Source organism: Salvelinus alpinus, chromosome 4 (assembly GCF_045679555.1).
Source record: "Salvelinus alpinus chromosome 4, SLU_Salpinus.1, whole genome shotgun sequence".
In the NCBI taxonomy this organism is placed as follows: domain Eukaryota; kingdom Metazoa; phylum Chordata; class Actinopteri; order Salmoniformes; family Salmonidae; genus Salvelinus; species Salvelinus alpinus.
Genome location: NC_092089.1, coordinates 50,770,660 through 50,797,935, shown reverse-complemented (window position 1 = coordinate 50,797,935; position 27,276 = coordinate 50,770,660). Strand labels below are relative to the sequence as shown.

At 42.9% G+C, this 27,276-nt stretch overlaps 1 pseudogene; it reads left to right on the top strand.

Annotated features, from left to right (window-relative positions):
- Positions 1-8,093: 8,093 nt before the first annotated feature.
- On the top strand, positions 8,094-26,931 carry LOC139572609 (complement C3-like; annotated as a pseudogene).
- The last annotated feature ends 345 nt before the right edge of the window (positions 26,932-27,276 follow it).

The window sequence follows — 27,276 nt, the reverse complement described above, 5'->3', positions numbered from 1 at the left end:
CTAAGTGCAGGTAATATTGCTACAGGTTCAGGGTTGTGTCAAAAATATTTTAGCTATTTTCCCTATCATAATTATTGGCTCACTTGCTGGAGTTGGCACGAAAGGGCTGGGTTTTGATGAATTAACAAGTTGTCGGTGTGTCGAGGCTTGGACCCTCACTGGCCAATCAGAACATGCTCCATGGCGAAATGTGTGGTTGCTTTAGGTTGTGTATTTACAGTTTTTTATGTATTGCCATGGAATCAACTCCAATTCCAATGTTAGTCCGTTATAGTTTGTTAAATGGCTTACATAAACGAAATAACAAACTATAGACCTATCCTATCTTTGCCAAATAGGCTAACTAGAACCAGTTTGCACATTGTTCTAAGTAATTGCATGGCCTCAATCTCATTATCACTGATATAGGGGCTAGGCCTACTGTAAACTGCATTATGGCTGAGCATGGACATGCCAACCATTGTCAATAGGCAAGATTAAATTCATTACTGATGAGGCCTAAAAAGAGAACAAATAATTCTAATCAAATTCTAATCAAAACTAAACAAATTGTTTTAAATAGGAAAATGGTATGTTTGAATCAATGTCACTGTTTCAACGTCATAGCTTGAGTAAAATAACATACAGTACCAGTCAAAAGTTTGGACACACCTACTAATTCAATGGTTTTTCTTTATTTTTACTATTTTCTACATTATAGAATAATAGTGAAACATCAAAACTATTAAATAACATATATGGAATCATGTAGTAAGCCAAAAAGTGTTAAACAAATCTAAATATATTTTAGATTTGAGGTTCCATATTAGCCACCCTTTGCCTCGATGACAACTTTGCACACTCTTGGCATTCTCTCAACCAGCTTCACCTAGAATTTATTTCAATTAACAGGTATGCATTGTTAAAAGTTCAAATTGTGGAATTTCTGTACTTCTTAATGAGTTTGAGCCAATCAGTTGTGTTGTGACAAGGTAGGGTTGGTATACAGAAGATAGCCCTGTTTGGTAAAAGACCAAGTCCACATTATGGCAAGAACAGTTCAAATAATCAAAGAGAAACGACAGTCCGTAATTACTATAGGACATGAAGGTCAGTCAATCCAGATTTTTTTTTAAACTGCTACGGGGCTGCCTTCAGGCGAGTCTTGTGAGGCTTGTTTTTTTTGGGATGTCTCATGGACTGACAAATACCGCTGCACTGTAGCTCGGCCACCTTTCACCACAGATATCTCTAGCGTAAAAAGGCACATTTTGATTGGGATTGTTTTGGTATGCCAATTAGTTTTCCACAGGGCCACAGAAATTGACTCAAGAGGGTTAAGGGAGCAGGAAATTTTGGAAGCAATTGAGAACATCAGTGTTATTGATCTTAGCACATATTGATGGTTTAAAGATGCACTATGCAGAAATCGCTCCTCCATTTCCTGGTTGCTGAAATTGTAATAGTTTGCCTAATTTTTGAGTTTGTTACAAAACAAGTAAGTATAGTGCAGAGAGTCATTGCACCATCTATATATATTTTCCATATCCAAAAATATTGTATTTTCAGCTGTTTGAAGCTGGTGTTCAAAAACAAAACTTAAAAACAAAACTTAAGCACAGGAAGCATAAAAATAGCGCACAAATAACTGATCTACCGCTTCTTAGAATTGCTTTCAATGAGAATGACAGATCTATGACTCATATTTCTATGTGGATTTGTTCACATAATAAGTTACATAATGCATTCCCCCCCAAAAAATGTGTCCATTAATGAACCCCAGCGTCAATCTAAGTAGCATAATAAAGAAATCAAAATCAAACTCTGTCAGTTTAAACTAGAGATGTCTGCATCGAATGCGTTTCAATCCACCACATCCGCGTGTGGCGGCCTTACCCATCTGTGGTTAAAAGGTGGCCGAGCTACAGTAGTGCATGTCAGACCCTGAGACATCCCAAATATCGGTCTTCTCACAAAAATGTCTGTAGCGTCCAAACAGTTTTGCCTACAAAACTAAGATGATCACTCTATGGAAAGATGAGACTCTCATGAACACAATGGTTTTGCAGTTCCAGTTTAAAAAATGAAGTTTTGTGCCTGCCCAATAAAAGGGGTTAAATAGGTATCTCCTAGAATTGTAAGAAATGGGCTATAGTAGTAAAGGCCAAATTCAATCTAAAGGGGTCCTAAAATTTAAGAGCTATATAAGAAAGCTCAGGAAATAAAATTGTTTTATTTCTTTACACATATTTAACCCCATTTTATGGGTAGGCACCTTTGTACTTCCATTCATTTTCTTAACTGGTACCGGTCAACTTCAGACGAGGATACTTGTCGCAGAGCAAAACAGAGGTCACCGTCTTGTTCGTGAAAGTCTCATCTTTCCATAGAGACAGACTCTTCAAAACCTTATTCCTTATGATTCATTTTTTTACTGTCTTTTTTGCCATTTATGAATATGTTATTCAATTAGTTTCTGTGGGCTATAAAGCCCCCCCAACGGCTTAGACTTTTAAAGGTTAACGAGAGATCACCTCAAGATAGAACTGTGGCTAACATAGGCTCAACATAGGCCCTTCATGTTTTTGGTTCTTGATCTGAAACGGGCCTTCTAAAGGCTGTAACTTTGGCAAACATGGAGTCCAACTAATATAGACTGACATTTATGGGTATGCTTCGTGAAACAATGGGTTTCAGGCTACTAACAGCCCATCTATTTGCAAAAATGTTTTCAACTTGTCATTATTGTTAGGTTAGATTACTTGTTGGTTATTACTGCATTGTCGGAACTAGAAGCACAAGCATTTCGCTACACTCGCATTAACATCTGCTAACCATGTGTATGTGACTAATAAAATTTGATTTGATTTGATTTGATTATGGGGTATTGTGTTAAGATGGGTGAGAATTTTTCATTTATTTAATCCATTTTGAATTCAGTTTGTACACAACAAAATGTGGAGTAAGTCAAGGGGTATGAATACTTTCTGAAGGCACAGTAGTTAATTATAGTAGCCTTGGTGAGTAACCCCCACTCATCAGACTTTGCCATGTAATCCACCAACCCACCCCATCCCTGTCCACATCACTATCCAATGGTCCCTGTCCAGGATTGTTTAATTATTACATTGAACAAAACCCTGCTAGTGTCAGGGGTGAAACGGTGACGTTAACACAGTGTGTGTGGTTACGGTTCTTCTCGTCACTGACAGGAATAGGTATCGCAGTTTGGCCCGTTATCAAACACAGGGTGACCCAAAGATGGGGTCTACCTAGGGTTGCAAGTTTTCCAGGTGGATGTTTCTCGATAGGTCTTGTGCTATGCATCTGTAGGCCTTACAAAAGTATGTTTGTGTGTGTGTGTGTGTGTGTGTGTGTGTGTGTGTGTGTGTGTGTGTGTGTGTGTGTGTGTGTGTGTGTGTGTGTGTGTGTGTGTGTGTGTGTGTGTGTGTGTGTGTGTGTGTGTGTGTGTGTGTGTGTGTGCGCGCGCGGGTGCGTGTGCGTGTGCGTGTGTGTGTGTGTGTGCATTCCACATCTGTTGCTATGGGGTAATTATGTTAGGGACAATACAGGATGATTCACAATAATTGTTTTTTCCAAAACAATAGTAAGACATTTATGTTTTGTAATGCCAATCCTGGTTATAGGTAACAATTCTTTGTATGAACTGCCTACATTTTTACACATATTATCTGTTAATTGTGGAAATGGAAATAAGATATGCAATATTTTATACTATCGACTGAACAGGAATATATACGCAACATGTAAAGTATTGGTCCCATGTTTCATGAGCTGAAATAAAAGATCCCAGAAATGTTACACACGCTTAAACAGCATGATCATTACACAGGCGCACCTTGTGCTTGTCACGTTCTGACCATAGTTATTTTGTGTTTTCTTTGATTTAGTGTTGGTCAGGACGTGAGCTGAGTGGGCATTCTATGTTGTGTGTCTAGTTTTCCCTTTTCTTTGTTTGGCCTGATATGGTTCTCAATCAGAGGCAGGTGTTAGTCATTGTCTCTGATTGGGAACGATATTTAGGTAGCCTGTTTTGTGTTGGGTTTTGTGGGTGGTTGTCTTCTGTCTTCGTGTGTCTGCACCAGACAGAACTGTTTCGTTTTTTTCACATTTGTTGTTTTGTATTTTGTAGTGTTCACGTTTATCGTCTTTATTAAACATGATGAACACTAACCACGCTGCGCTTTGGTCCTCTCCTTCGTCCACAGAAGAAAGACGTTACAGTGCTGGGGACAATAAAAGGCTTCTCTAAAATGTGCAGTTTTGTTACACAACAAACTCAAAAAGGGTGATGATATTAATAAACAATAATTTTGTTCAAATGTGCCAATTGTTCAAACAGACCCGCAAGGTAGATGGATTCTTTTAAATATGTTATTGAACCATTAACAGATTTGGCTCATTAATCTATACGTTCCAAATCATAATGATCAATGCTTCTTTGGAAATATACATAATCATTGATCAAGTCTACAAGCAATACAATATTCTATTATTATGGCGGGAGATTATAATACGGTTTTAAACACCTCCATTGTCCTTAAAGAAAATCACACTACAAACTATCACCAATATGCATTTAAGAAAATCACGAATATCATAGATATATTGGAACTATTTGATATAAGGAGGCTTAAATATTCGGACCTATTGAGATATACATGAGGGAGGCTCAATATAGCTAGTCGTATTGACTACTTTCTAATGTCATTCTCGATGGCACCAAAAGTTTAAAAAGTGTCAATAGTGGACAGAGTGCGGTCGTCGGACAATAAAATAATTGGCATATACATTACTCTTACAGAATGTCCACGTGGGCAAGGATGTTGTAAAAACAAATTGGATGACAACTTGATTTTAACCAGGACAGAATATTTTATAACTGACGTTTTCCCGACATAACGAACTGTAGGTATAGCAGATCCCCTTATTGTATGGGACATTTTTCAATGTGCCTTTAGAGGCCATGAAATTCAATACTCATCTTTTAAACAAAAGCAATTTAGGTCAAAATAATTCAGAATTACAAAGGAATAGATGGACTAACAGTACAGATAGATAGCAATAAAAACTGTACCATAGAGGCACAGAATACATTAGAGGAAAAACAAAAATAAATGGAGGAACATACTCAAGAAAGATCAAGTGTAATATATTATAAAAAATAAAGCAAACTGGATAGAATATGGGGGAAAATGCACCAAATTATTTTTTAATCTTCAACATAGAAATGCGACCAACATTTTTTTCCTATTAATAATGCAAAATTAGCAGAATATATCTGTTGTGAAACATCACAGCACAGTTGAAAAATATATGGCAAATAGAACAAAAAAATGCATGGTGTTCAGAGATAGATGGGGGGGTTTGAGTGAAACTGAAGGGTGTAACTAACAATTACAAGATAACTCATGTAAAAAATACTGTGTCCATAAAATGTATATAGGCTCAAAACAATTGTGAAACGGCATAGCTGAAAAATATATGGCAAATAGAAACTGGATGTTCTTCAGAGATAGATGGGAGGGGTTGAGAGTAGAGAAAGGATGGGACTAAAAGACTCTCAGACCATGAGAAACAAGATGCTATGGTCTGATCGAATCAAGATTGCACTCTTTAGCCTGAAAGCCAAGCGTGACGTCTGGACGAAACCTGGCACCATTCCTACGGTGAAGCATAGTGGTGGAAGCATCATGCAGTGGGGATGTTTTTCAGCGGCAGGGACTGGGAGACTAGTCAGGATCGAGGGAAAGGTGAAGGGAGCAAAGTGCAGACATATCCTTGATGAAAACCTGCTCCAGAGCACTCAGAACCTCAGACTGGGGTGAAGGTTCACCTTCCAACAGGACAACGACCTTAAGCACACAGCCAAGACAACGCATGAGTGGCTTCGGGACAAGTTTCTGAATGTCCTTGAGTGGCCCAGCCAGAGATTGGACTTGAACCCGATCCAACATCTCTGGAGAGATCTGTGCAGCGACGCCCCCATCCAACCCGACAGAGCTTGAGAGGATCTGTAGAGAAGAATGGGAGAAACTCCCCAAATATAGGTGTACCAAGCTTGTAGTGTCATACCCAAAAAAGACTTGAGGCTGTAATCGCTACTAAAAGTGCTTCAACAAATTACGGAGTTAATTTGATTTTTGATGAGGGAAAAAAAAGTTTAAATCCATTTTAGAATAAGGCTGTAACTAAACAAAATATGGAAAAAGCCCAGGGGTCTGAATACTTTCTGAATGCATTGTACTTCCTTTCATTTTTTAAACTTGTACCGGTCTGCCTTCAGGCGAGTCTTGTAAGGCTTGTGGACGTGTTCGTGATTGACTCACCTATCCATAGAGGTGTAATATTAGTGTTTGTGAGAATACTGTTTTTTGGGATGTCTCATGGACTGAAATACAGTGGTGTTTGTCAGACCCTGAGACATCCCAAAAATCGGTCTTCTCACAAAAATGTCTGTAGCATCCAAACAGTTTGGCCTACAAACTAATATCATCACTCTATGGAAAGATGAGACTCTCATGAACATGATGGTTTTGTGCCTATCCAATAAAAGTGGTTAAATATGTATCCCTAGAATTTTAAGAAATGGGCTATAGTAGTATTGTGTTATTGAATTAGATTATATGGGCTATAGTAGTCAAGCCCCCCCCCAATGGCTTGGACTTTTAGAGGTTAACGAGATACCACCTCAAGATAGAACTGTGGCTAACATAGGCTCAACATAGGCCCTTCATGTTTTTGGGTCTTGATTTGAAACAGGGCTTCTAAAGGCTGTAACTTTGGCAAACATGGAGTCCAACTAATATAGACTGACATTTAAATGGGTATGCTTCGTGAAATAATAACCTGCAAAGGGACTGCGAATGAAAATTAGCTGGCTGGCTAAATCCAGCACTTTTACTGAAACGTTGATTAAAGTGCAATGACCCTGTAAAAATAAAATAAACTCAACTCAACAATGGGTTTCAGTCTACTAACACCCCATGTATTTGCAAAAATGTTTTCACCTTATCATTATGGGGTATTGTGTTCAGATGGGTGAGAATCTTTTTTTATTTTTTTTATCCATTTTGAATTCAGTTTGTAATGCAACAAAATGTGGAACAAGTCAAGGGGTATGAATACTTTCTGAAGGCACAGTAGTTAATTATAGTAGCCTTGGTGAGTAACCTCCACTCATCAGACTTTGCCATGTAAGTTTTCCAGGTGGATGTTTCTCAATAGGTCTTGTGCTATGCATCTGTAGGCCTTAAAAAAAATTATGCAACCACTTGACTGTGCAGATAATGAAGAAAACATGGCAGTTGGTGTTCAGTAAATAGGTACATTGTTTCGGATTGTTTCAGCCAGGTGTTCAACGTTAGTTGATTGCAAGCACTTTCATAGCAAAGCCATGGTAACAAGATTATTTGAGAAATACATCATTATAGAACTGACTGAGTGTGTGTGTGTGTGTGTGTGTGTGTGTGTGTGTGTGTGTGTGTGTGTGTGTGTGTGTGTGTGTGTGTGTGTGTGTGTGTGTGTGTGTGTGTGTGTGTGTGTGTGTGTGTGTGTGTGTGTGTGTGTGTGTGTGTGTGTGTGTGCGTGTGTGTGTGTGTGTGTGTGCTGACTCATTATGAGATACACCGAGCTCTACTTGGGATTTAGGGTGTTTCTGTTGTTTTGACAGTGACTGTATCATGCATGACCAGGTGACTTGTCTTAAAACCAGATCTGAACTAATGGAGTTAGTTAGCTTCGGCTTTGATAATAGCACATCCATGTCCATTTGCTGATAAATAATATATTTTTTTTGTGCCATTTTGTATTATTAAGTTGTTTGTTTCAGTAGTTAAATATAAATCACAGAAGTTCCACAGGTCCAGTACATTTCCAACCTGTATATCTCTCTGATAGATTTTGAGCTGTTTGTTTTGCTTAACAGTGGACTTTCCAACTACTCTTATCAAGCCCGCTGGTTACCCAACTCTACTGCTGGGAAGTAACGCACCCCACAGTGGATTCACCCCTGAAACTCCTCCCACAGAATGAGCTAACCCTAGACAGGATAAAAGCCAGGGCTGGAGAGGGAAGGCACTATTACAGACCCAGAATCAGCGGTGGAGATGTGGGTCGGCAAGTTGCTGTGTCTGGCCGCTCTGGCTGTATCCCTCTCCTTACCTACCTTATCTGATGGAGCTGCACTACTAGTGTTGTCAGCTCCTAACCTGCTGCGTGTGGGCAGTAATGAGAACATCTTTGTGGAATCTCAGGACCATGAAGGAGGTCCCCTGAATGTTAAGATCATGGTGAAGAACCACCCTACGCAGAGCAAAGAGCTAGTCTCTAAATGAGTGGTTCTGGATCAAGCGAACAACTTCCAGGCTATGACAAAACTGGTCATCCCAGAGGGGGACCACTTTGTGGATGACCCCAAGCAGAAGCAGTATGTGGTCCTCCAGGCCCAGTTCCCTGACCGCCTCCTGGAGAAGGTTGTCCTGGTCTCCTTCCAGTCTGGATACATCTTCGTCCAGACTGACAAGACCATTTACACTCCGTCCAGCACCGTCTACTACAGAGTGTTCTCTATGACTCCTGGCCTGGAGCCTCTGACCAGGGAGATATTTGAGGACAAGGAGGTCGCCAAGAACAAAGAGATCGCAGTCTCTGTGGAGATCATGACTCCTGAGAACATCACCATCTTCAGGGAGATCGTCAACCCAGACAAGGGAGTCAAATCTGGACAGTTCAACCTCCCTGACATTGTCAGTTTCGGGACCTGGCATGTAGTCACGAGGTTCCAGAGCACTCCTCAAAAGACCTTCTCATCTGACTTTGAGGTCAAGGAGTATGTTCTGCCCAGCTTCGAGGTTAGTCTGAACCCAGCTAAAGCCTTCTTCTACGTCGACGACAAAGACCTGACTGTTGACATCACAGCCAGGTATCTATACGGTAAGGAAGTGACAGGGACAGGCTATGTGGTGTTTGGTGTCATCACAACAGATAACGAGAAAAAGAGTTTCCCTGCCTCTCTGCAGAGAGTAGAGATCAAAGAAGGTACAGGAGTGGCTTGTCTGAAAAAGGAACACATCACACAGACTTTCGCCAAAATCCATGATCTGGTCAAACAGTCCATCTTCGTATCAGTCAGTGTGTTAACAGAGGGTGGGGGTCAAATGGTAGAGGCAGAGAAGAGAGGGATCCAGATTGTCACTTCGCCATACACCATCCTCTTCAAGAGAACGCCCAAATACTTCAAACCTGGCATGCCCTTCGACGTCTCTGTTTACATTACGAATCCCGACAACTCTCCAGCAAGTGGAGTGGAGATTGAAGTGACTCCAGATAATGCTAAAGGGGTGACCAGGGCCAACGGTTTTGCCAAAATATCACTTAACACCGTGAAATCAGCCACAGAGCTGGCAATCACTGTGAAGACCAAGGACCCGGCGATCCTCCCCAACAGACAGGCAGAGGCCACCATGAAGGCTCTCCCCTACAGAACTTCCACCGGGAACTTTCTCCATGTCGGGGTTGACTCTAATGAGCTGAAGATAGGAGACCCCATTAAGATCAATCTGAACCTGGGACCCACCCCCATACAAATCCATGACCTTACATACATGTTCCTGAGTAGAGGTCAGCTGGTGAAAGTGGGCCGATTCAAAAGACAGGGCAACGCGCTGGTGACACTGTCAGTGCCTGTCTCCAAGGAGATGCTTCCGTCGTTCCGCATCGTAGCGTACTACCATGTGGGAGCAGCTGACCTGGTGGCAGACTCTGTCTGGGTTGACATCAAGGTCTCCTGCATGGGCTCACTGAAAGTGACATCGACCAGGCACAAGGCATCCTATGAGCCTCGTAAGGCTTTCAGTCTGACCATCACTGGAGACCCGGGAGCTAAAGTAGGACTGGTGGCTGTAGACAAGGGAGTCTACGTTCTCAACAGCAAACACCGTCTCACACAGGCCAAGATCTGGGACACCATAGAGAAGCATGATACAGGCTGTACAGCTGGAGGAGGAGCAGACAATATGGGGGTGTTCTACGATGCTGGTCTGATATTTGAGACCAACAATGCTAAAGGGACTGGGATCAGAACAGACCCCAGCTGTCCTGTTAGTTCTAGGCGGAGACGAGCAGTGACCATCAGTGACGTCATCACTAGTATGGCCAGTAAGTACAATGGTCTGGCCAAGGAGTGTTGTGTGGCCGGGATGAGGGACAACACCATGGGATATACCTGTGACAGACGGGCCCAGTACATCACAGATGGGGACGTCTGCGTCCAAGCCTTCCTTGTCTGCTGCACTGAGATGGCCTCCAAGAAGATAGAATCCAAACAGGATGCACTGCTGCTCTCACGCAGTGAGGAGGATGATGATGATGCGTACATGCGGTCTGAAGACATTGTGTCTCGTAGTCAGTTCCCTGAGAGCTGGATGTGGGAGGACACCAATCTTCCTGAATGCCCTGACAAAGAAAAGCACTGTGAGTCCACATCTTTACTTAGGAACAACTTCCTAAAGGATTCCATCACCACCTGGGAAATAACAGCCATCAGCCTGTCTAAAACTCATGGCATCTGTGTGGCAGATCCGTTTGAGATGATAGTTCTAAAGGAGTTCTTCATCGACCTCAAGCTGCCCTACTCAGCCGTCCGCAACGAACAGCTGGAGGTCAAAGCAATCCTCCACAACTACAGCGACGACCCCATCATTGTGCGTGTGGAGCTGATGGAGAACGGTGAGGTGTGCAGCTCGGCAAGCAAGAAGGGTAAGTACAGGCAGGAAGTGAACATGGATGCCATGTCCACCCGGGTTGTCCCCTATGTCATCATCCCTATGAAGCTGGGCATGCACTCCATTGAGGTCAAGGCATCTGTGAAAAACTCTGGCAGCAATGACGGGGTGAAGAGGGATCTGCGCGTTGTGGCTGAGGGAGTGCTGGTCAAGAAGGAAACCAACGTACTCCTGAACCCGGCTAAACATGGTGGTGAGCAGACGTCACACATACCCAGTGGAGTGCCCCGAAACCAGGTGCCAAACTCTGATGCTGACACACTGATCAGTGTGACAGGTGGAGAGCAGACCAGTGTGCTGGTGGAGCAGGCCATCAGTGGAGACTCTCTGGGCAGTCTGATAGTTCAGCCAGTCGGGTGTGGGGAACAGAACATGATCTACATGACCCTGCCTGTCATTGCTACGCACTACTTGGACAACACCAAAAAGTGGGAGGATATTGGCCTGGACAAACGGAACACAGCCATCAAGTACATCAATATTGGTTACCAACGTGAGCTGGCCTACCGTAAAGAAGATGGCTCCTACGCTGCCTGGGTCAGCAGACAGAGCAGCACCTGGCTGACAGCATATGTGGTGAAGGTGTTTGCCATGTCCAGTACATTGATCAGTGTTCAGGATAATGTGCTCTGTTCTGCTGTCAAGTGGCTGATCCTGAACACACAACAGCCAGATGGAATCTTCAATGAGTTTGCTCCTGTCATTCACGCAGAGATGACGGGTAACGTGAGGGGATCAGACAATGACGCCTCCATGACAGCTTTTGTTCTCATCGCCATGCAGGAAGCAAGCTCACTGTGTGAGCAGTCTGTCAACAGCCTACCAGGCAGTGTGGCTAAAGCAGTAGCGTACCTCGAAAAGCGTCTGCCCCACCTGACTAACCCTTATGCTGTAGCTATGACCTCCTATGCTCTGGCCAATGCGAAGAAACTCAAAAAGGAGACCCTATTGAAGTTCGCCTCTCCACAGCTGGACCACTGGCCAGTCCCTGGTGGTTACCAGTACACGCTGGAGGCCACGTCGTATGCCCTGCTTGCCCTGGTCAAGGTGAAGGCCTTCGAAGAGGCCGGCCCCATAGTCAGGTGGCTCAACAAGCAGAAGAAGGTGGGAGGGGGATACGGATCCACACAGTCCACCATCATGGTGTTCCAGGCTGTGGCTGAGTATTGGAGCCACGTGAAGGACCTGAAAGACTTTGACTTGAACATCAACCTAGAGGTGGCAGGCAGGGCATCAGTCACCAAGTGGTCCATCAACAACAAGAACCAGTTCCACACTCGTACAGACAAGGTCAAGTCCATAGACAAGGACTTGACTGTAAAAGCCTCAGGAAGTGGTGAGGCGACCTTGTCGGTGGTGACACTGTACTATGCCCTGCCAGAGGAAAAGGACAGTGACTGTGAAAGCTTTGACCTCTCTGTCACCCTCACTAAGATGGACAAAACAAGTCACGAGGACGCCAAGGAGTCATTTATGCTCACTATTGAGGTGTTGTATCGGAACTCAGAGAGAGATGCGACCATGTCTATTCTGGACATCGGCTTGCTGACCGGCTTCATTGTAGACACAGACGATCTGAAAACGTTGTCCACGGGGAGGGAGCGCTACATAGAGAAGTTTGAGATGGACAAAGTTCTATCTGAAAGAGGATCTCTCATCCTATATCTGGACAAGGTGTCCCATAAATTAGAAGACAGAATATCCTTTAAGATCCACAGAGTACAGGAAGTGGGAGTTCTACAGCCAGCTGCCGTCTCTGTATATGAATACTACAACCAGAAGCACTGTGTGAAGTTCTACCACCCGCAGAGGGAGGGCGGTACTCTGAGCAGACTGTGTCTTGGAGACGTGTGCACGTGTGCGGAAGAGAGCTGCAGTATGCAGAAGAAAGGCGAGCCAGATGTCAACCGCATAGACAAAGCATGCGGCGCGGGACTGGATTACGTTTACAAAGCTACGGTGGTGGACTCGAAGCTGACGACACACACAGACACTTACACCATGAAGATCGATTCGGTCATCAAGCCAGGTACTGACGAGGGAGTGGAGGGGAAGAATCGTGACTTCATGGGACTGTCTTACTGTAGAGAAGCTCTGGGTCTAATGCAGGGGAAAACATACATGATTATGGGGAAGTCTGAAGACCTGCACAAAGTGAAGGATGAAGGACCGTTGGAGTACAAGTATGTCCTAGGTGAACAGACATGGATAGAGTACTGGCCCTCACAACAAGAGTGCACATCCAGAAACTACAGAGAAGTCTGTCTGGGCATTGATGAGTTCATCAACCAGATCACAACCTTCGGCTGCCCTGTTTAGTTTCTCTTCTTGCTTTGTTAAATTTAAATTTTTGTAACATTGCAATCCAGGTTGCATGCCCTGTCATAACTCATTGTAACCTAGAGAATGTATGGAGATGAGTTTGCCCACTTGGAATATATTCTGTTAGAAACTGACCAGTAAATGATGTACACCGTGCATAAAGAATTTTTTCTTTAAAGTTAACATATGATGATGACGACTGCAAATGGCACACTTATACATTTAAGTGTGCCATTTGCAGTTGTCATCGTCATTGATTACTATGACATGGTCACATTTCTATGGCTTTATTTTAGCACTAAAATGACCCTGCCTGCTGTAATAAGCATGAAAGAAATGCATTAAAAAACATATTAATTCTAATTCCTTTGTGTGCATACCACCAGTCATTATGGGGATGTAATTTTTTATTAATTTTAAACACCAAACAAAGACATTTAAGTTTAAGGTTGAGTGGGATGGTAACTGTTTCTGTTCACTATTTGAGCACCAAAATGTCCAAATATCTCATTCTGGTCCATATGGCAAGTCAGTCAGAGTACTATATATCTTTAGGCACTTCATCATTGTTTTTACCAAATGCGATCAGGATTAACAAACATTTCTCCTGCCCCATATGGCACGAAGCAAATAAGATGTACTGTATACAAATCAGTCAGGGTGATAGACACTTTCATCACTGCTTTTACCGATGTGGAAACTTGTTTATAGAAACAAGATCATTTATAATCAGGGGTTAATATATTATGAGCAAGGTTTTGACATTAGGGGTGCAGACAAAGGACACTGACCCTTACCAGGAGGAAGTTTGTCTCCGTCATTGAGCTTTTGTTTTACAGATATGTCATCATGGGAGATATGCAGTATGTATTTTAGCAGACAACAGTTGAAGTGGGATCTCACACACACACACACACACAGACACACACACACACACACACACACACACACTGATGTGGAACCTTTCATGTAAGCCTTGGGAATGACACAGCTAGAGAGCTCTGAGTGTTTGAAGGACATTTCAGTCTCAATCAGTGAAGATTAAAGACAAAAATACCAATAATCACCCCACATTAACCATAGCCCAACATCCTCACTCTCTTCCTGAACCCAGATGACAAAGCCTGGTGCTAACATGCGTCCTTTGTCGTGATCTTGTCAACATTCTGATTGTGTCCACATTGTTTGACAGGTGTAGACAATCCAAAATACACATTGTGAACTAATTGTAATCAGATCTTTCTGACCACATCCAGAGGTAGTCAGGCATGCATTGAATTTTTGGTATTATTTTTTTAACCTTTATTTAACTAGGCAAGTCAGTTATGAAGAACAAATACTTATTTACAATGACGGCCTACACTGCATTGTATCTGGACATCTTACAAGTGTACAGATCTGGTTGGTAAAACAATTTAACTCATCAATATACTGTAGCAAAAGTAAAATGATTGGCTAAGCATGACATTATTTTGAAACAATAACTCTTTATTTGTATTTATTTTACTAGGCAACTCAGTTCAGAACAAATTCTTATTTTCAGTGACTGCCTAGGAACAGTCTGCCTTGTTCAGGGGCAGAAGAACAGATTTTTTGACCTTGTCAGCTCAGGGATTCAATCTTCCAGCCTTTCAGTTATAAGTCCAACATTCTAACCACTAGGCTACCTGCACATGGAAGGACCAGGAAATCTGGTCACAATGCCGAGAGAATGGACAGATAACACATTGTAATACTCTTTATTATTTTAACAAACCTAACGCAATGGTAAATTTAAGAGCAGGTAATATTGCTACAGGTTCAGGGTTGTGTCAAAAATATTTTAGCTATTTTCCCTATCATAATTATTGGCTCACTTGATGGAGTTGGCACGAAAGGGCTGGGTTTTGATGAATTAACAAGTTGTCGGTGTGTTGAGGCTTGGCCTCTCACTGGCCAATCAGAACATGCTCCATGGCGAAATGTGTGGTTGCTTTAGGTTGTGTATTTACAGTTTTTTATGTATTGCCATGGAATCAACTCCAATTCCAATGTTAGTCCGTTATAGTTTGTTAAATGGCTTACATAAACGAAATAACAAACTATAGACCTATCCTATCTTTGCCAAATAGGCTAACTAGAACCAGTTTGCACATTGTTCTAAGTAATTGCATGGCCTCAATCTCATTATCATTATTAGCTAGGCCTACTGTAAACTGCATTATGGCTGAGCATGGACATGCCAACCATTGTCAATAGGCAAGATTAAATTCATTACTGATGAGGCCTAAAAAGAGAACAAATAATTCTAATCAAATTCTAATCAAAACTAAACAAATTGTTTTAAATAGGAAAATGGTATGTTTGAATCAATGTCACTGTTTCAACGTCATAGCTTGAGTAAAATAACATACAGTACCAGTCAAAAGTTTGGACACACCTACTAATTCAAGGGTTTTTCTTTATTTTTACTATTTTCTACATTATAGAATAATAGTGAAACATCAAAACTATTAAATAACATATATGGAATCATGTAGTAAGCCAAAAAGTGTTAAACAAATCTAAATATATTTTAGATTTGAGGTTCCATATTAGCCACCCTTTGCCTCGATGACAACTTTGCACACTCTTGTCATTCTCTCAACCAGCTTCACCTAGAATTTATTTCAATTAACAGGTATGCATTGTTAAAAGTTCAATTTGTGGAATTTCTGTACTTCTTCATGAGTTTGAGCCAATCAGTTGTGTTGTGACAAGGTAGGGTTGGTATACAGAAGATTGCCCTGTTTGGTAAAAGACCAAGTCCACATTATGGCAAGAACAGTTCAAATAATCAAAGAGAAACGACAGTCCGTAATTACTTTAGGACATGAAGGTCAGTCAATCCAGATTTTTTTTTAAACTGCTACGGGGCTGCCTTCAGGCGAGTCTTGTGAGGCTTGTTTTTTTTGGGATGTCTCATGGACTGACAAATACCGCTGCACTGTAGCTCAGCCACCTTTCACCACAGATATCTCTAGCGTAAAAAGATACATTTCGATTGGGATTGTTTTGGTTTGCCAATTAGTTTTCCACAGGGCCACAGAAATTGACTCAAGAGGGTTAAGGGAGCAGGACATTTTGGAAGCAATTGAGAACATCAGTGTTATTGACCTTAGCACATATTGATGGTTTAAAGATGCACTATGCAGAAATCGCTCATCCATTTCCTGGTTGCTGAAATTGTAATAGTTTGCCTAATTTTTGAGTTTGTTACAAAACAAGTAAGTATAGTGCAGAGAGTCATTGCACCATCTATATATATTTTCCATATCCAAAAATATTGTATTTTCAGCTGTTTGAAGCTGGTGTTCAAAACCAAAACTTAAAACCAAAACTTTAGCACAGGAAGCATAAAAATAGCGCACATATAACAGATCTACCGCTTCTTAGAATTGCTTTCAATGAGAATGATAGATCTATGACTCATATTTCTATGTGGATTTGTTCACATAATAAGTTCCCGTGTGGCTCAGTTGGTAGAGCATGGCGCTTGCAACGCCAGGGTTGTGGGTTCATTCCCCACGGGGGGACCAGGATGAATATGTATGAACTTTCCAATTTGTAAGTCGCTCTGGATAAGAGCGTCTGCTAAATGACTTAAATGTAAATGTAAGTTACATAATGCATTCCCCCCCAAAAAATGTGTCCATTAATGAACCCCAGCGTCAATCTAAGTAGCATAATAAAGAAATCAAAATCAAACTCTGTCAGTTTAAACTAGAGATGTCTGCATCGAATGCGTTTCAATCCACCACATCCGCGTGTGGCGGCCTTACCCATCTGTGGTTAAAAGGTGGCCGAGCTACAGTGGTGTATGTCAGACCCTGAGACATCCCAAATATCGGTCTTCTCACAAAAATGTCTGTAGCGTACAAACAGTTTGGCCAACAAACTCATATGATCAATGGTTTTGCAGTTCCAGTTTAAAAAATGAAGTTTTGTGCCTGCCCAATAAAAGGGGTTAAATAGGTGTGTGTGTGTGTGTGTGTGTGTGGTGTGTGTGTGTGTGTGTGTGTGTGTGTGGTGTGTGTGTGTGTGTGTGTGTGTGTGTGTGTGTGTGTGGTGTGTGTGTGTGTGTGTGTGGTGTGGTGTGCGTGTGTGTCGCGCGCGCGGGTGCGTGTGCGTGTGCGTGTGTGTGTGTGTGTGCATTCCACATCTGTTGCTATGGGGTAATTATGTTAGGGACAATACAGGATGATTCACAATAATTGTTTTTTCCAAAACAATAGTAAGACAGTTATGTTTTGTAATGCCAATCCTGGTTATAGGTAACAATTCTTTGTATGAACTGCCTACATTTTTACACATATTATCTGTTAATTGTGGAAATGGAAATAAGATATGCAATATTTTATACTATCGACTGAACAGGAATATATACGCAACATGTAAAGTATTGGTCCCATGTTTCATGAGCTGAAATAAAAGATCCCAGAAATGTTACACACGCTTAAACAGCATGATCATTACACAGGCGCACCTTGTGCTTGTCACGTTCTGACCATAGTTATTTTGTGTTTTCTTTGATTTAGTGTTGGTCAGGACGTGAGCTGAGTGGGCATTCTATGTTCTGTGTCTAGTTTTCCCGTTTCTATGTTTGGCCTGATATGGTTCTCAATCAGAGGCAGGTGTTAGTCATTGTCTCTGATTGGGAACGATATTTAGGTAGCCTGTTTTGTGTTGGGTTTTGTGGGTGGTTGTCTTCTGTCTTCGTGTGTCTGCACCAGACAGAACTGTTTCGGTTTTTTCACATTTGTTGTTTTGTATTTTGTAGTGTTCACGTTTATCGTCTTTATTAAACATGATGAACACTAACCACGCTGCGCTTTGGTCCTCTCCTTCGTCCACAGAAGAAAGCCGTTACAGTGCTGGGGACAATAAAAGGCTTCTCTAAAATGTGCAGTTTTGTTACACAACAAACTCAAAAAGGGTGATGATATTAATAAACAATAATTTTGTTCAAATGTGCCAATTGTTCAAACAGACCCGCAAGGTAGATGGATTCTTTTAAATATGTTATTGAACCATTAACAGATTTGGCTCATTAATCTATACGTTCCAAATCATAATGATCAATGCTTCTTTGGAAATATACATAATCATTGATCAAGTCTACAAGCAATACAATATTCTATTATTATGGCGGGAGATTATAATACGGTTTTAAACACCTCAATTGTCCTTAAAGAAAATCACACTACAAACTATCACCAATATGCATTTAAGAAAATCACGAATATCATAGATATATTGGAACTAGTTTATATAAGGAGGCTTAAATATTCTGACCTACTGAGATATACATGAGGGAGGCTCAATATAGCTAGTCGTATTGACTACTTTCTTATGTCATTCTCGATGGCACCAAAAGTTTAAAAAGTGTCAATAGTGGACAGAGTGCGGTCGTCGGACAATCAAATAATTGGCATATACATTACTCTTACAGAATGTCCACGTGGGCAAGGATGTTGTAAAAACAAATTGGATGACAACTTGATTTTAACCAGGACAGAATATTTTATAACTGACGTTTTCCGACATAACGAACTGTAGGTATAGCAGATCCCCTTATTGTATGGGACATTTTTCAATGTGCCTTTAGAGGCCATGAAATTCAATACTCATCTTTTAAACAAAAGCAATTTAGGTCAAAATAATTCAGAATTACAAAGGAATAGATGGACTAACAGTACAGATAGATAGCAATAAAAACTGTACCATAGAGGCACAGAATACATTAGAGGAAAAACAAAAATAAATGGAGGAACATACTCAAGAAAGATCAAGTGTAATATATTATAAAAAATAAAGCAAACTGGATAGAATATGGGGGAAAATGCACCAAATTATTTTTTAATCTTCAACATAGAAATGCGACCAACATTTTTTTCCTATTAATAATGCAAAATTAGCAGAATATATCTGTTGTGAAACATCACAGCACAGTTGAAAAATATATGGCAAATAGAACAAAAAAATGCATGGTGTTCAGAGATAGATGGGGGGGTTTGAGTGAAACTGAAGGGTGTAACTAACAATTACAAGATAACTCATGTAAAAAATACTGTGTCCATAAAATGTATATAGGCTCAAAACAATTGTGAAACTGCATAGCTGAAAAATATATGGCAAATAGAAACTGGATGGTCTTCAGAGATAGATGGGAGGGGTTGAGAGTAGAGAAAGGATGGGACTAAAAGACTCTCAGACCATGAGAAACAAGATGCTATGGTCTGATCGAATCAAGATTGCACTCTTTAGCCTGAAAGCCAAGCGTGACGTCTGGACGAAACCTGGCACCATTCCTACGGTGAAGCATAGTGGTGGAAGCATCATGCAGTGGGGATGTTTTTCAGCGGCAGGGACTGGGAGACTAGTCAGGATCGAGGGAAAGGTGAAGGGAGCAAAGTGCAGACATATCCTTGATGAAAACCTGCTCCAGAGCACTCAGAACCTCAGACTGGGGTGAAGGTTCACCTTCCAACAGGACAACGACCTTAAGCACACAGCCAAGACAACGCATGAGTGGCTTCGGGACAAGTTTCTGAATGTCCTTGAGTGGCCCAGCCAGAGATTGGACTTGAACCCGATCTAACATCTCTGGAGAGATCTGTGCAGCGACGCCCCCATCCAACCCGACAGAGCTTGAGAGGATCTGTAGAGAAGAATGGGAGAAACTCCCCAAATATAGGTGTACCAAGCTTGTAGTGTCATACCCAAAAAGACTTGAGGCTGTAATCGCTACTAAAAGTGCTTCAACAAATTACGGAGTTAATTTGATTTTTGATGAGGGAAAAAAAAGTTTAAATCCATTTTAGAATAAGGCTGTAACTAAACAAAATATGGAAAAAGCCCAGGGGTCTGAATACTTTCTGAATGCATTGTACTTCCTTTCATTTTTTAAACTTGTACCGGTCTGCCTTCAGGCGAGTCTTGTAAGGCTTGTGGACGTGTTCGTGATTGACTCACCTATCCATAGAGGTGTAATATTAGTGTTTGTGAGAATACTGTTTTTTGGGATGTCTCATGGACTGAAATACAGTGGTGTTTGTCAGACCCTGAGACATCCCAAAAATCGGTCTTCTCACAAAAATGTCTGTAGCATCCAAACAGTTTGGCCTACAAACTAATATCATCACTCTATGGAAAGATGAGACTCTCATGAACATGATGGTTTTGTGCCTATCCAATAAAAGTGGTTAAATATGTATCCCTAGAATTTTAAGAAATGGGCTATAGTAGTATTGTGTTATTCAATTAGATTATATGGGCTATAGTAGTCAAGCCCCCCCCCCCCCCCCCAATGGCTTGGACTTTTAGAGGTTAACGAGATACCACCTCAAGATAGAACTGTGGCTAACATAGGCTCAACATAGGCCCTTCATGTTTTTGGGTCTTGATTTGAAACAGGGCTTCTAAAGGCTGTAACTTTGGCAAACATGGAGTCCAACTAATATAGACTGACATTTAAATGGGTATGCTTCGTGAAATAATAACCTGCAAAGGGACTGCGAATGAAAATTAGCTGGCTGGCTAAATCCAGCACTTTTACTGAAACGTTGATTAAAGTGCAATGACCCTGTAAAAATAAAATAAACTCAACTCAACAATGGGTTTCAGTCTACTAACACCCCATGTATTTGCAAAAATGTTTTCACCTTATCATTATGGGGTATTGTGTTCAGATGGGTGAGAATCTTTTTTTATTTTTTTTATCCATTTTCAATTCAGTTTGTAATGCAACAAAATGTGGAACAAGTCAAGGGGTATGAATACTTTCTGAAGGCACAGTAGTTAATTATAGTAGCCTTGGTGAGTAACCTCCACTCATCAGACTTTGCCATGTAAGTTTTCCAGGTGGATGTTTCTCAATAGGTCTTGTGCTATGCATCTGTAGGCCTTAAAAAAAATTATGCAACCACTTGACTGTGCAGATAATGAAGAAAACATGGCAGTTGGTGTTCAGTAAATAGGTACATTGTTTCGGATTGTTTCAGCCAGGTGTTCAACGTTAGTTGATTGCAAGCACTTTCATAGCAAAGCCATGGTAACAAGATTATTTGAGAAATACATCATTATAGAACTGACTGAGTGTGTGTGTGTGTGTGTGTGTGTGTGTGTGTGTGTGTGTGTGTGTGTGTGTGTGTGTGTGTGTGTGTGTGTGTGTGTGTGTGTGTGTGTGTGTGTGTGTGTGTGTGTGTGTGTGTGTGTGTGTGTGTGTGTGTGTGTGTGTGCTGACTCATTATGAGATACACCGAGCTCTACTTGGGATTTAGGGTGTTTCTGTTGTTTTGACAGTGACTGTATCATGCATGACCAGGTGACTTGTCTTAAAACCAGATCTGAACTAATGGAGTTAGTTAGCTTCGGCTTTGATAATAGCACATCCATGTCCATTTGCTGATAAATAATATAACTTTTTTTTGCCATTTTGTATTATTAAGTTGTTTGTTTCAGTGGTTAAATATAAATCACAGAAGTTCCACAGGTCCAGTACATTTCCAACCTGTATATCTCTCTGGTAGATTTTGAGCTGTTTGTTTTGCTTAACAGTGGACTTTCCAACTACTCTTATCAAGCCCGCTGGTTACCCAACTCTACTGCTGGGAAGTAACGCACCCCACAGTGGATTCACCCCTGAAACTCCTCCCACAGAATGAGCTAACCCTAGACAGGATAAAAGCCAGGGCTGGAGAGGGAAGGCACTATTACAGACCCAGAATCAGCGGTGGAGATGTGGGTCGGCAAGTTGCTGTGTCTGGCCGCTCTGGCTGTAGCCCTCTCCTTACCTACCTTATCTGATGGAGCTGCACTACAAGTGTTGTCAGCTCCTAACCTGCTGCGTGTGGGCAGTAATGAGAACATCTTTGTGGAATCTCAGGACCATGCAGGAGGTCCCCTGAATGTTAAGATCATGGTGAAGAACCACCCTACGCAGAGCAAAGAGCTAGTCTCTAAATTAGTGGTTCTGGATCAAGCGAACAACTTCCAGGCTATGACACAACTCGTCATCCCAGAGGGGGACCACTTTGTGGATGACCCCAAGCAGAAGCAGTATGTGGTCCTCCAGGCCCAGTTCCCTGACCGCCTCCTGGAGAAGGTTGTCCTGGTCTCCTTCCAGTATGGATACATCTTCATCCAGACTGACAAGACCATTTACACTCCGGCCAGCACCGTCTGCTACAGAGTGTTCTCTATGACTCCTGGCCTGGAGCCTCTGACCAGGGAGATATTTGAGGACAAGGAGGTCACCAAGAACAAAGATATCGCAGTCATTGTGGAGATCATGACTCCTGAGAACATCACCATCTTCAGGCAGATCGTCAACCCAGACAAGGGAGTCAAATCTGGACAGTACATCCTCCCTGACGTTGTCAGTTTCGGGACATGGCATATAGTCACAAGGTTCCAGAGCACTCCTCAAAAGACCTTCTCATCTGACTTTGAGGTCAAGGAGTATGTTCTGCCCAGCTTCGAGGTTAGTCTGACCCCAGCTAAAGCCTTCTTCTTCGTCGACGACGAAGACCTGACTGTTGACATCACTGCCAGGTATCTATACGGTAAGGAAGTGACAGGGACAGGCTATGTGGTGTTTGGTGTCATCACAACAGATAACGAGAAAAATATCTTCCCTGCCTCTCTGCAGAGAGTAGAGATCAAAGAAGGTAAAGGAGTGGCTTGTCTGAAAAAGGAACACATCACACAGACTTTCCCCAACATCCATGATCTGGTCAAACAGTCCATCTTCGTATCAGTCAGCGTGTTAACAGAGGGTGGGGGTGAAATGGTAGAGGCAGGGAAGAGAGGGATCCAGATTGTCACTTCGCCATACACCATCCTCTTCAAGAGAACGCCCAAATACTTCAAACCTGGCATGCCCTTCGAAGTCTCTGTTTACATTACGAATCCCGACAACTCTCCAGCAAGTGGAGTGGAGATTGAGGTGACTCCAGATAATGCTAAAGGGGTGACCAGGGCCAACGGTTTTGCCAAAATATCACTTAACACCGTGGCATCAGCCAGAGAGCTGGCAATCACTGTGAAGACCAAGGACCCGGCGATCCTCCACAACAGACAGGCGGAGGCCACCATGAAGGCTCTCCCCTACAGAACTTCCACCGGGAACTTTCTCCATGTTGGGGTTTGTTCTAATGAGCTGAAGATTGGAGACCCCATTAAGATCAATCTGAACCTGGGACTCACCCCCATACAAATCCATGACCTTACATACATGTTCCTGAGTAAAGGTCAGCTGGTGAAAGTGGGCCGATTCAAAAGACAGGGCAACGCGCTGGTGACACTGTCAGTGCCTGTCTCCAAGGAGATGCTTCCGTCGTTCCGCATCGTAGCGTACTACCATGTGGGAGCAGCTGACCTGGTGGCAGACTCTGTCTGGGTTGACATCAAGGTCTCCTGCATGGGCTCACTGAAAGTGACATCGACCAGGCCCAAGCCATCCTATGAGCCTGGTAAGGAGTTCAGTCTAACCATCACTGGAGACCCGGGAGCTAAAGTAGGACTGGTGGCTGTAGACAAGGGAGTCTACGTTCTCAACAGCAAACACCGTCTCACACAGGCCAAGATCTGGAACACCATAGAGAAGCATGATACAGGCTGTACAGCTGGAGGGGGAGCAGACAATATGGGGGTGTTCTACGATGCTGGTCTGGTATTTGAGACCAACACTGCTAAAGGGACTGGGATCAGAACAGACCCCAGCTGTCCTGTTAGTTCTAGGCGGAGACGAGGAGTGACCATCAGTGACGGCATCACTAGTATGGCCAGTAAGTACAATGGTCTGGCCAAGGTGTGTTGTGTGGACGGGATGAGGGACAACACCATGGGATATACCTGTGACGGACGGGCCCAGTACATCACAGATGGGGACGTCTGCGTCCAAGCCTTCCTTGTCTGCTGCACTGAGATGGCCTCCAAGAAGATAGAATCCAAACAGGATGCACTGCTGCTCTCACTCAGTGAGGAGGATGATGATGCGTACATGCAGTCTGAAGACATTGTGTCTCGTCGTCAGATCCCTGAGAGCTGGATGTGGGGGGACACCAATCTTCCTGAATGCCCTGCCCAAGACAAGCACTGCGAGTCCACATCTGTAATAAGGAACATCATCCTAAAGGATTCCATCACCAGCTGGCAAATAACAGCCATCAGCCTGTCTAAAACTCATGGTATCTGTGTGGCAGATCCGTTTGAGATGATAGTTCTAAAGGAGTTCTTCATCGACCTCAAGCTGCCCTACACAGCCGTCCGCAACGAACAGCTGGAGGTCAAAGCAATCCTCCACAACTACAGCGAAGACCCCATCATTGTGTGTGTGGAGCTGATGGAGAATGACGAGGTGTGCAGCTCGGCAAGCAAGAAGGGTAAGTACAGTCAAGAAGTGAACATGGACGCCATGTCCACCCGGGTTGTCTCCTATGTCATCATCCCTATGAAGCAGGGAATGTACTCCATTGAGGTCAAGGCATCTGTGAAAAACTCTGACAGCAATGACGAGGTGAAGAGGGATCTGCGCGTTGTGGCTGAGGGAGTGCTGGTCAAGAAGGAAACCAACGTACTCCTGAACCCGGCTAAACATGGTGGTGAGCAGACGTCACACATACCCAGGGGAGTCCCCCGAAACCAGGTGCCAAACTCTGATGCTTACACACTGATCAGTGTGACAAGTGGAGAGCAGACCAGTGTGCTGGTGGAGCAGGCCATCAGTGGAGACTTTCTGGGCAGTCTGATAGTTCAGCCAGTCGGGTCTGGTGAACAGAACATGATCTACATGACCCTGCCTGTCATTGCTACGCACTACCTGGACACCACCAAAAAGTGGGAGGATATTGGCCTGGACAGACGGAACACAGCCATCAAGTACATCAAAATTGGTTACCAACGTGAGCTGGCCTACCGTAAAGAAGATGGCTCCTACGCTGCCTGGGTCCACAGACAGAGCAGCACCTGGCTGACAGCATATGTGGTGAAGGTGTTTGCCATGTCCAGTACATTGATCAGTGTTCAGGATAACGTGCTCTGTTCTGCTGTCAAGTGGCTGATCCTGAACACACAACAGCCAGATGGAATCTTCAATGAGTTTGCTCCTGTCCTTTACGCAGAGATGACGGGTAACGTGAGGGGATTGGACAATGACGCCTCCATGACAGCTTTTGTTCTTATTGCCGTGCAGGAAGCAAGATCACTGTGTGAGCAGTCTGTCAACAGCCTACCAGGCAGTATGGCTAAGGCAGTAGCGTACCTCGAGCACCGTCTGCCCCACCTGACGAACTCCTATGCTGTAGCTATGACCTCCTATGCTCTGGCCAATGCGGCGAAACTCAACAAGGACATTCTACTGAAGTTCGCCTCTCCACAGCTGGACCACTGGCCAGTCCCTGGGGGTTACCAGTACACGCTGGAGGCCACGTCGTATGCCCTGCTTGCCCTGGTCAAGGTGAAGGCCTTCAAAGAGGCCGGCCCCATAGTCAGGTGGCTCAACAAGCAGAAGAAGGTGGGAGGGGGATACGGATCCACACAGTCCACCATCATGGTGTTCCAGGCTGTGGCTGAATATTGGAGCCACGTGAAGGACCTGAAAGACTTTGACTTGCACATCAACCTAGAGGTACCCGGTAGGGCATCAGTCACCAGGTGGTACATCAACAACAAGAACCAGTTCCACACTCGTACAGACAAGGTCAAGTCCATAGACAAGGACTTGACTGTAAAAGCCTCAGGAAGTGGTGAGGCGACCTTGTCGGTGGTGAGACTGTACTATGCCCTGCCAGAGGAAAAGGACAGTGACTGTGAAAGCTTTGACCTCTCTGTCACCCTCACTAAAATGGACAAAACAAGCCACGAGGACGCCAAGGAGTCGTTTATGCTCACTATTGAGGTGTTGTATCGTAACTCAGAGAGAGATGCGACCATGTCTATTCTGGACATCGGCTTGCTGACCGGCTTCATTGTAGACACAGACGATCTGAAAAGGTTGTCCACGGGTAGGGAGCGCTACATAGAGAAGTTTGAGATGGACAAAGTTCTATCTGAAAGAGGATCTCTCATCCTATATCTGGACAAGGTGTCTCATAAGTTAGGAGACAGAATTTCCTTTAAGATCCACAGAGTACAGGAAGTGGGAGTTCTACAGCCAGCTGCCGTCTCTGTATATGAATACTACAACCAGAAGCACTGTGAGAAGTTCTACCACCCACAGAGGGAGGGTGGTACTCTGAGCAGACTGTCTCTTGGAGACGTGTGCACGTGTGCGGAAGAGAGCTGCAGTATGCAGAAGAAAGATGAGCCAGATGTCAACCGCAACACTACGGTGGTGTCCTAGGAGAACAGACATGGATAGAGTACTGGCCCTCAAAACAAGAGTGCACATCCAGAAACTACAGAGTAGTCTGTCTGGGCATTGATGAGTTCATCAACCAGATCACAACCTCCGGCTGCCCTGTTTAGTTTCTCTTCTTGCGTTGTTAAATTTACATTTTTGTAGCATTGCAATCCAGGTTGCATGCCCTGTCATAACTCATTGTAACCTAGAGAATGTATGGAGATGAGTTTGCCCACTTGGAATATATTCTGTTAGAAATTGACCAGTAAATGATGTACACCGTGTATAACAACATCAAAAAAATCTTTAAAGTTAACATATGATGATGACGACTGCAAATGGCACACTTATACATTTAAGTTTGCCATTTTCAGTTGTCATTGTCATTGATTACTTTTGCACTAAAATGACCCTAACTGCTGTAATAAGCATGAAATAAAGCATTAAAAAAACGTATTGTCTCTTTCCTTTGTGTGCATATCACCAGTCATTATGGGGATTTAATTGTTTATTTTAAACACCAAAAAGAGACATTTAAGTTTAAGGTTGAGTGGGATGGTAACTGTTTCTGTTCACTATTTGAGCACCAAAATGTCCAAATATCTCATTCTGGTCCATATGGCAAGTCAGTCAGAGTACTATATATCTTTAGGCACTTCATCATTGTTTTTACCAAATGCGATCAGGATTAACAAACATTTCTCCTGCCCCATATGGCACTAAGCAAATAAGATGTACTGTATACAAATCAGTCAGGGTAATAGACACTTTCATCACTGCTTTTACCGATGTGGAAACTTGTTTATA